Below are 11,838 nucleotides of genomic sequence, written 5' to 3'. Positions count from 1 at the left end.
CCATCTCCGAGATCTGGAGTTTTTGAAAATAAGGTAAGGGGTGAGTTAGATCTACCATTTGTTAGATCTACTTCATTCTCTTGGTTTTTTGTGATGGATTAGAGTAGAAAAACCCTTTTCCCTTGAAAGTGGATATCAGATTCAAACTCTACTTCCAAAAATCACATTTCAGCTATATATTGCTATAGTCGGTATATACGTGTAGTTTAGGGTGAGTTTAGGAGAGGCGTCCATGAAACACTTAAAAGAAAACAGATATCAGATTTGAGCCCCTTATTGTCATAATTCACGAAAATATGTCTACTTAAAGAGGTATCTTGAGTGGGGCGGACCCTCCCTCGTTACCCCCAAAAAATACCACTCAAAATCAAGGTTGACCGATTGGGATAATATTGGTATCAAATAAAAGGTTTTGGAGAGTAGAATACGAATACGGAACCCAAGGAACCCCGGGCCCATTCCAACCTCAAAAGTTCCCCAAACAAACATATTGGATGTACATATCAATATGGGACTCAAATGAAAGGTATTCGGGAGAAGATTACGAATATGACATAAAAAATTATGTCTAAGTATTTGCGCCACCTTGATTCTTTGTGTCCAAGAATCAAGGTGGCGCTTTACCTCAAAAAATCGTCTCCAATATATTATTTGACCAATTAAAACATTGGGGGATCAAATGATAGATATTCTTGAGTAGAGTGCATCATTCAAATATGTATACACTGTATACACCAATCATGACAATATTGGGTTAAATTAAAGGTATAAGGTTGTGGACTGCGAATCTCATATCTTTATTCTGCGGACCACCTGACCCCAAAACAGTTGATCAATCTTAATGACCTAACAAGACACTGTCGCTATTCCCCCAAAGTTATGACGTTCAGTGTGATAAGAGGATTTGCAAACCTTAACGTCAAGGTGGCCCCATCGTTTAGGGGAATTATTTTCCTAGACAAGTCCAAACGACGTACTGCTGGGCAACACTTTTTATACCCACCACCATTGGATGGGGGTATACTAATCTAGTCCTTGCGTTTGTAACTCTTCAAAATATTGATCTAGGACCCCATAAAGTATTTAAAGTATAAATTGGATCGTCATGTAGCTGAGCTTGAGATAGGAGAGAAGTTAAATATACCAAAATCAACCGTTCATTATCACATAAAAAGCCTTGGACTGGTGAAAAAGCTTGATATTTGGGTACCACATGTATTGAAAGAAATTCATTTAACAAACCGAATCAACGCTTGTGATATGCACCTTAAACGCAATGAATTCGATCCGTTTTTAAAACGAATCATAACTGGAGATGAAAAATGGATTGTTTACAACAACGTTAGTCGAAAACGATCATGGTCCAAGCATGGTGAACCAGCTCAAACCACTTCAAAGGCTGATATCCACCAAAAGAAGGTTATGCTGTCTGTTTGGTGGGATTGGAAGGGTGTGGTATATTTTGAGCTGCTTCCAAGGAACACAACGATTAATTCGGATGTTTACTGTCAACAATTGGACAAATTGAATACAGCTGAACCGATTTTCTTGAAATTTTCACAGATGGTACATAATAGTCCCGTGGTGAAAATGGGGTACTAAATTTTTTGATATCGGAAGGGGGTCGGACCCTCCCTCTTACCCTAATTTTCGGAAACACCAGATGTCGGACATGGGTGGTGAGATTTAAGGAAAATTTCGTGTGCTCTCTTATAGAAACCTAAAACCAAAAATTTTATATACAAATTTCGGATGGGGTACCTAGGGGGGCCGCCCCACCCAAAAACCCACCAAATATATTTATAAACCAATCACGACAATATGGGACTCAAATGAAATGTTTTTGGGAGTGGAAATCGAATCAGATATACAAATGTGGAACCAAGTGTTTGGGGGTCGTCCCTCCCTCAAACAGGACTTATTAACTGACCATGGCAATATGTGGTTCAAATAAAAAGTATTTGAGAGTAGAATACGAATCTGATATCCAAATGAGGAACCAAGTGTTTGAGAGGCTCCACTCCCCCAAAATAACCCCCAGAGAGGACAAACTTACCGACAATAGCAATATGTGGCTCAAATGGAAGGTCTTTAGGAGTAAAGAATCAGCCTGATATCAATTTTCGGTAAAAAGTGCCTATACGACTGCTCCTCCCCCAAAGAGGACAAATTTACCGACCTTAGCAAATATAGCTCAAATAAAAGGTATTTAGAGTAGAATACGAATCTGATATATATTTTCCTTGCCAAGTCAAAAAACCCCCCACATATTTGCCGACTACGGAAATATGGGGTATTTGGAAGTAGAGTACGAATCTGATATCAGCATTCGGGACTAAATGTCTAGGGGACGACCCACCCCCATAACAACCACTAAATAGGACGTATTTGTTCACCATTGCAATTTGAGGCTCAAAGAGAGTGGAGCACGATGCTAATAGTTTTTAGGGTCCAACCCCCAAACTGGTACTATTTGCTGAAGATTGCAATAAAGGCCTCAAATGAAAGGTATTGAGATGAGAAAACGAATTTGATTTCCTTTTTTTGACTTCCCTATCTCACACACCACCACCTTGGGGGCCTTCGCACTCCCAAAATCCCCATGAGAGTATCGGACTCAAATAATTTTTTTTTTTTTTAGTTAGTAGATCGAACATTCAATGTTAGATGACCCTTAAACCTCCGAGCGAATTCGTAGACAAACAAAGATCAAATTTGAGCCACATCGGGTAGTAATTGCGCCCTCTAGGGGCTCAATAAGTTAAGAATGCAGATCGGTTTAGGTGGCAGCTAAATTTGGTTATGGACCGATTTGAACCATACTTAGCACAGTTATTGAAAGTGACAACAAACCCCGTCATGCTAAATTTCAGCCAATTCGGATAAGAATTCCGCTCTCTAGAGGCTCAGGAAGTCAAGACCCCAGATGGGTTGAACCGATTTCCCCTAGTGGCTAAAGAAGTCAAGATCCAAGATCGGCTTATAAGTTATGGACCGACTTTAACCATACTTAGCATAGTTTTTTGAAGTCATAACAAAACACTTCATGGACATTTTCAGTCAAACCGGATAAGAATTTCGCCCTCTAGAGGTTGATATGACAGATATATCGGGATATGAACCAATTTCAACCATACTTAGAACAGTTGTTGGAAATCATAAAAAAAAACATCTTTTAACAAATCTCAGCCAAGTCGGACGTGAATTGCGCCGTATAGAGACTCAAGAAGTCACGACGCAATAGGGTTTATATGGCAGCTATTTCAAAACATGGACCGATATGACCCATTTACAATTCCTACGCTGATAGGAAGTAAATGCGCAAAATTTCAAGTGCCTAGCTTTACTCCTTCAAAAGTTATGGTGCTTTCGGTAGACAGACGGACGGACCGACGAACATGGCTTGATCGACTTAAAATGTCATGACGGTCAAGAATATATATTTTATGGGTCTTAGACGAATATTTCGAAGAATTACAAACGGAAAAACGAAATTAGTCTGGTATTAAAGAGAGGACGTCGAGTGTAAAAATCATTACGGACAGAAAGATGGGCATCACGACGGTATTGTTGGAATGGGATTGGCGTCTCCTCAAAGGTTGAAGAAAACACTTTTGACAGCAAACCCCCACTATTGTGGGACAATCCTTCCATGGGCTGTGAGATTCTTAGTATTTGGTTTATCCATGAAACATCCACGTCCTAAACAACGGTGTCAAATATTTTTCGTCAAATTATAAAACCATTCGCAAATTTTTTCCAAAAGTTAAGTTAGTTTTTATTCTCTATTACACAAAACTTTAGCCTCTTTTTAAAAAGATAAAAGAATTTTGGCTGAGCTTTTTGCTATTAATTTGTTAGCATCATAGGTCCTGGCAGTCCGGCAACTATGATTCCTACCTCTCCACACTAGCCATTCCCTCATCTATGTTAAGTAGCGAGGCGAATGGTCGCATTCTCATTTCCCGGTAAACCATTGTCATCGCTTTGTTATGAGCCCATGCACTAAGACGTCGCTGTCCAAATGACTTGTCAGTTTCGAGGGCGTAAAACTCTTCCCAGGATTATACTTGCGGCTATCGCAATGGTACAGATCTCTGCCTGAAAGATTGTTCACCCGTGTGCCAGCTTCAAAGACATATCGATGTCTTGTGCATCGGGGAAGACCTCTAATGCCGGCACAGCCTTTTTTTGGAGCCATCAGTAAATATTGAGTTTTCATCTGCATTTAATACAGCATTTGCCTCCCATTCCTTCTGTCCGGGAGAGCGAATTCTTTTCTCGAATAGGGGTCGGTTACATGTAGCCTGAGGTCTTCCTCTGTTTACCCTTTGCTCCAACCCTAACCAGAATGGAACTTTGTCCATACACATCCTCCTTATGCATGCCGAGCTCCTACAGCCTGAGATTAACTTTAGCGGTGCCGTTCTTATTATAGACCTTTATAGAGTGCATATTAAGCATCTCTTTCAAACATGCATGTGGTGTGGATCTCAACTCTCTCATTATTCTGACATAGAGTAGTCTATTAAGCTTGGTCAACTCACAGCTATGAGCTTTCTATCCACACTCTTTGACAATTCCAGTTCCCCATACATCAGCACTGTTCGGGTACATGCACTTATCTTCAGGTAAGCTTCCCACTCTCTGTCGAATATACTCTTGCAGCAGTATAAGGCTCACAGTCCGTATAGCTTCTTTCCTCCGAATTTTTTTCTGCTAAAGCAGCGAACCGGGTACTAGGCCTATGTATTTCACCTCCATTGACACTTGCAGAGTGGCCCCATCCAAAAAATATCCGGTATCCGCTATCTTATATTTGCAAGCGAAAATTACCAGGTCCGTCTTTCTTGGGTTTGTAGTCAACGCATTGCTTGTAGCCCATCTCAACAGTTTGCTCAACAAACCTTTCAATGATCACGCTGAAAGTCGACGGAAACTTGCATCGGACCAACCATGTTCGATGTTGAAATCCAATAGAACTTCTATTGCCACTAAGTTCCATAGATTTGGATGGCATACCTTTTAAGGAGTTACCCAAGTCGCCCGCTTTTTGACCACACTATCTCGAAGTATTTAATTGAAGGTTTTGAATAAAAAGGGTGTTTTTGAGACATGTGGTTTTGATTTAGCCACATTTGCTCTGCGTTTTTTAGACGTGTGGTTTTGAATATGCCCACACTGTTTTTTTTTTTTTTTAACAACACTTCAAAGAACACTCGGCATCTATCCGTGTCCTGCGGCCATAACCCGGAGTATGATTGAAATATCGCCAATATTCTTTTAAAAGTAATTTCCTACAAGCAAAATAGGTCAAATATGCAAAACGTTTCAATTGGCCATGGCAAACAATTCGTCGGAATTTCTCAAAGAGAATTCTTAGCAAACTTATTTATCGACTGGTCAACAATCCTTGATTAGCATATCCTATTTCCTGGTGAATGTGATAGTAACTTACCGAATTCCTTGTTTGCTCCATTCAAAATAGGAACTGAATACATTTGTATTTACACTTTGGCATTTCCCTGCAAAGCCCAGCCACAGCTACTAATGAATGTTAAACACGGAGCCAACTTCAAAATAAATAGAGACCTTTTTATGATGGGCTGGACGAAAAACCACATTAGCCCTCCCCCACATTCCGTAGCAGCCCGCATAATAATGGTACCAAAAAATCTAAAATTTACATAAAAAGTGGCCATAACCCAGAGTATGACCGGCAATACAAAATGTTTTATACCGCTTGCTTTTTGTGGTAGGGTTAGTATTCCAAAAAAGGGAACAGCAGTAAAAAAAGGGCAGCAGTAGCCTTGGTGATAACCAGACTCAAGGACCCTTGGTAAGCTTAAAATAGGACTGGAGTATAAATAAATGAAAAATAGAATTATAGCAAATGAATTCCCTTATTAAAGGGACTGGACGCAAAAAAAAAAATGAGCAATAGAAAACAGAAACGGAAATAAATCCAAGTAGGAAGTGGAAGAGGTAGAGGGGCAATGGAACCCATGTCGATAAACATAATTTTGCAAATGCAAAGCACTTGGTGTTTTTGAGACCAGCATATGAGGTCCTTCGAACTGTTTGTCTGTCCGGCGTTCCTTCATCCTTTGTGGTGAGGAGCGTAAAGTTATTTTGCAATTGTGGTGTTTTCCTGTTTTTCGTTGGTGTTATGAATTTTTTTTTTAACTTCAAGTATGGGTTTCGTTATGTGGGGGAGTAAGTTATGCATGTGTTTGTAACTGCTAACTAGGCAATGTGATGGTGTAATGGCATGCCAAAGGATACGCAGACATTGTTGTTAACATTTCAACAGGAAAAAGGCGCAACGATACAACAAAACACTGCTCGCCCTGTTTAAGCTCAACCAACACTTGAATGAGACGCAGTAAAAAGAGACGCAGTTAAAGAGACTTTAATCTGCTGCACAACGCCATCAACATAACAAATTAGAAGTTTATGTTAACTTGAGCACAATCAGAGGTGTATTAAAATGGGTTGCAGAAAAGGGAAAACATCTATGAGTTGAGCAACAGAATTCAATTCACGGTAGGCACAAGAGAAATCTTACAGAAAAAGTAATTTGATGAACTTCTTTATAAAAAAAATATTTTCTAATATTAAGGAAAACGGTTTGTTGTTGAAAACTTTTTATAGCAAATGTTAAATAATATACATTATAATAGAAAAATTTACTTTTTTAAAGAAAAAAAAATTATTTGTGAACTTTTAAATAAAAATCGTTCGTCGGTGAACTTTTTTAAAGAAACAGTTCACTGGTGAAAAAATTCATTGGTGTCATTTTTTATAGAAAACATTCAGTGGAGAACTTTTTCATTGACGAACATTTGATAGAAAAGTTCATTGGCGAACTTTTTATACAAAAAGTCCATTAGTGAACTTTTTATAGAAAAATTTCATTGGTGAACTTTTTTTGGAAAAGTTAATTGATGAACGTTTTATAGAAAAATTCATTGGTGAACATTCTAAAGAGAAAATTTATTGTTGAACTTTTTAAAGAAAAAGTGACCTTTTGATAGAAAAGTTCATTGGTGAACTTTTTATAGAAAAAGTTCATGTGAACTTTTTATAGAAAAAGTTAATTATCGCACTTTTTATACAAAAAGTTCATGTGAACTTTTTATAGAAAAAGTTCATTGGTGAACTTTTTTATAGAAAAGTTCATTGTTGAAATCATGATGCAGTCTTTGAAAATAGAGATCTTGATCTGAAACTTTGCACAGATTCTTCTTTTGTCCATAAGCAGGTTAAGTTCAAATATGGGCTATAACGGACTATATCTTGATACAGCCTTATTCCCATAAAAGCTATATTTATTATTCGATTTTGCTGAAAATTCTGACAGTGAGTTGTGGTAAGCCACTTGATCCACCGTCGCTGAAATTTGGGACAGTTAGTTAGGTTAATCCCTTCGACATATTTCTACAATTTGGCGTAGATCGATCAAGATTTAAATATAGCTGACATATGGACAGATCTCCCAATTTAAGGTTTTGGGCCCATAAAAGGCGCGTTTATAGTCCGATGTCGCCAAAATTTGGGACAGTGAGTAAAGTTAAGACCCTCGACATTCTTCTTCAATTTGGCTGAAATCGGTGCATATTTGGATATAGCTGCCATATAGATCGATATCTCGATTTAAAATCTTGGCCTCATAAAAGGCGCATTTATAATCCGATTTCACTGAAATTCCCACAGTGACTTATGTTAGGCTTTTCGACATCGGTGTCGCATATGGTTCAGATCGGTTTATTTTTAGATATAGCTATTAATATCAATATTTTGTTAAACACAATTGAACAATGACTTGTACTTATTAGTATTTGGTCCGAATAGAAATATATTTCGAAATAGCTGCTATGGGGCATAAGGTATGCATTTTTCACCAGATTTTGACGAAAGGTGGTTCACATATATACCCCAGGTGGTGGGTATCCAAAGTTCGGCCCGGCCGAACTTAACGCCCGCTCCGCTGCGCCTTCTTTTACTATATATTGAGTAAAATTTTCCTTGGAATATTTATTTTCAACAATTAAAGAAATACCATGTTACGAAAATAGTATTCCCTAAACCATATTGCCATCGGTTTAGGGCAGTTTACACGATGAGGCGTCCCCCAAACACATGGCCACAAAATAGGTTATCAAATTCGTTTCACGTTTCATTTGAGCAACATATTGGCATGATCAGTAAAAAATTGCTGTTTTTGGGGTATTTTGGGAAAGGGGTAGACCCCTAAAAAATTGGTCCCGAAATTGGGTATCACTTCTTGCTCTACTCCCTAATACCTTTCATCTAAGCTCCACATTGACATGGTCGGTAAATATGCCCGATTTAGGGGTATTTTGGAGATTGGGGTTGTCCCCCAAACACTAAGCCCGGAAAATATACCAGCAACGTGCTCTATTTTCATATTGCCATTGGCCTCAAAATTGGATATCAAATTCGTTTTCTAATCACATTTCCACTTTTCCAATAAGGTGTTTAACCTTATTGGAAAAGTCAGCAAATACGTCCGTTTTGGGGTATTGGCCCTAAAAACCATGAATATTTAATTCCACTCTCTTTAAGGGGGTTGTTATGGTGGTGGGACGTCCGCTAGATAGTTGGCTCCTAATGTTGATATCAGATACGTGGTCTACTCCCAAATACCTTTAATTTGAGCCCCATATTTCCATAGTCGGCAGACATGACCGGCATGAGGGGGATTTTTGAGGATGGACGGCCTCTCAGTGAGTTGGCCTTGAAAATATATATCGGATTCTTGTTCTACTCTAAAACCCCTTTTATTTGGGCCTCATATTTCTATAGTCAGCAAATATTTCCTATTTGGGTGGTGTTGTGGGGGTGGGGTGGCCCCATAAACACTTTTCCTGAATATTAATATCAGATTCGTTCTTTACTCGTAAAGACCTTTCATTTGAGTCCCATATTGCTATGGTCGTAAATTTGTCCCCTTGGGGGGGATGTTTTTTGGGGGAGGCTCCCCCCCCCCAAACACTTGGTCCCATATTTAAATATCAGATTCGTATTCTACACTCAAATACCTTTTATTTAAGCCCCATTTTCAAATGGTCAGCAAATAAGCCCTGTTTGGGGGGTGTTTAGGGGAAGGGGTGGACCCCAAACAAACAAACAAACAAACAATATCGAAATGTCCATTTCCGACCCTATATAGTATATATATTCTTGATCAGCGTAAAAATCTAAGACGATCTAGACATGCCCGTCCGTCTGTCTGTTGAAATCACGCTACAGTCTTGAAAAATAGAGATATAGAGCTGAAACTTTGGACAGAAACTTTTTTTGTCCATAAGCAGGTTAAGTTCGAAGATGGTCTATATCGGACTATATCTTGATATAGCTCCCATATAGACCGATCCGCCGATTTATGATCTTAGGCCAATAAAAGCAACATTTATTATCCGATTTTGCTGAAACTTGGGAAAGTGCGTTGTGTTATGCCCTTCGACATCCTTCGTCAATTTTGCCCAGATCGGTTCAGATTTGGATATAGCTGCCATATAGACCGAACTTCCGATTTAGGGTCTTAGGCCCATACAAGCCACATTTATTATCCAATTTTGCTCAAAATTTGGGACAGTGAGTTATGTTAGGCCCATCGATATCCTTCGTCGATTTGGATGAGATCGATTCAGATTTGGATATAGCTGCCATATAGACCGATCCTCCGATTTAGGGTCTTAGGCCCATAAAAGGCGCATTTATTGTCCGATGTTGCCGAAATTTGGGACAGTGAGTAAAGTTAAACCCCTTGACATACTTCTGCATTATCGCACAGATCGGTCCATATTTGGATATAGCTGCCATATACACCGATCTCTCGAATTTAGGTTTTGGGGCCATAAAAAGCGCACTTATTGTCCGATGTCGCCGCAATATGGGACAGTGAGTTGTGTTAGGCCCTTCGATATCCTTCTTAAATTTCACTCAGAGCGGTCCACATTTGGATATAGCTGCCATATTGACCGATCTCTCGATTTAATGTTTTGGGCTCATTTAATGCTCATTTACAGTCTGATGTTGCCGAAATTTGGGACAAAGAGTTAAGTTACATATAGCTGCTATATAGACCGATCTCTCGATTTAAACTCTTGGCCCCATAAAAGCCGCATTTTTAATCCGATTTCACTGAAATTTGACACACTGAATTATGTTATGTTTTTCGATATCCGTATATAGTCATATAATTCAGATCGGTTTATTTTAAGATATAACGACTGAAAAGACCAATATTTTGTTATATACAATTGAACAATAACTTTTACTTATTAGTATTTGGCCCATTTGGCAAAAGGTATGAATTTCGCACCGGATTTGGACGAAAGGTGGTTTACATATTTAGCCGAGGTGGTGGGTATCCAAAGTTCGGCCCGGCCGAACTTAACGCCATTTTACTTGTTATATATAAGATTTATATTATACCAGTCTATATTATATTTATATTATACCATCCCTCCCCACTGATGCAGGCGACTGATGCAGGTGGATAGCAGTTTTAAGTCTTCTCGTTGCAGCAGTCAATGGTGTCGCCCTGTAAATGAATCCTCCTCTTTTTTCCGATCGTCCATAAATCTTTGCCACTTTCCGTAAAAGAGAAGGTGGTTATGGAAACCTTCACTCCTTTGGCGGCAAGATCTATTAAAGAAGTCGACTTTGTGGTTTTGACCTGTCCCTTTTATTTCCAATCCGCACCCTCTTGTCAAATGAACAAGTATTAGGTGTGAAGGATCAAATTCGTCCATTTAAACTCAGTTGTACGCCGTGACAGGTGGGTATGCGACATTTAACCCACTCGAATACAGTCTCGTATGATGTTAAGCAGAAAAGCGGAAATTCTTTAATAAAGCATATTAAAATCCTGACGGCAATGGCAAAACACGAGTGAAATCACAAAAAAAAACTTTAGACATTTATTTAATCAACCTCGCAGCGAAAGTGAAACATCTGAAAAGGTGGTTTGAGTAGCAGCGGAAATGTGAAGGAATGAATGCGATTGCATATGGAAGGAGAATGATTGCTAGTTGTGGATAGGGTTACATATCCGAAGTTCTTTCAGATACACATACGCACCCATGCATAAGACAAAAACAACCCTTATGTGCCTTCAAAGTCTACAAATATCACCCCACATTACAATCACAGCTTTAACTTGAATGTACGAAACAACTCTTTGTTAAAGAAAAATCTATGCCATGATACTTGGCACAAAAACCGGCTTGCCTTGACGTTTCCGTCTAGGATGAAAGACTCAACAAAAAAAATAATAAAACTCTCCCTTTTAAAGGGAATTTTGTTAGTCTTGCCGCGTTTCCTACATGATTTTTATATGAGATCCTTTTCCCAGCTTCCTTCTCATACTACAGGTCTCTCCACACATTGCAAGTGAAGAGTTTGTTAACTTTTTGGGGCTTTTTCACACTTTAAACATTTCCCAACACTTAAGCAGCCCTTGTTGGATGGAGCCGACAATCTTTATTGCTTTCCTTTATTTCGGGAGTCGAGTTTTCCAAAAAAGGCAAACACGTATAAAATTACACTAAAGAAAGAAATTTTTTCCCTTTCATCACATTTTTTGGTTACTTTTTTTTTGCAAAGACCCTTTTTTTCTTCCTTTTCTACATCAGTATTTTGCTTTTGCTTTCTCTGCCAAAAGAATATGTTGAGTTGACTAAAGGCATCACATATGTATGCATTTAATGAAAAGTTTCGTTCCAAACGTGAAGAAAGGAGTGAGAATTGGGTTATTTTTTCTTATTTTTATACCCGCCACCATAGCATAGGGGGTATATTCATTTA

The sequence above is a fragment of the Stomoxys calcitrans genome, chromosome 1 (assembly GCF_963082655.1).
Source record: "Stomoxys calcitrans chromosome 1, idStoCalc2.1, whole genome shotgun sequence".
Classification (NCBI taxonomy): Eukaryota; Metazoa; Arthropoda; class Insecta; order Diptera; family Muscidae; genus Stomoxys; species Stomoxys calcitrans.
This window is presented reverse-complemented; position numbering follows the sequence as displayed.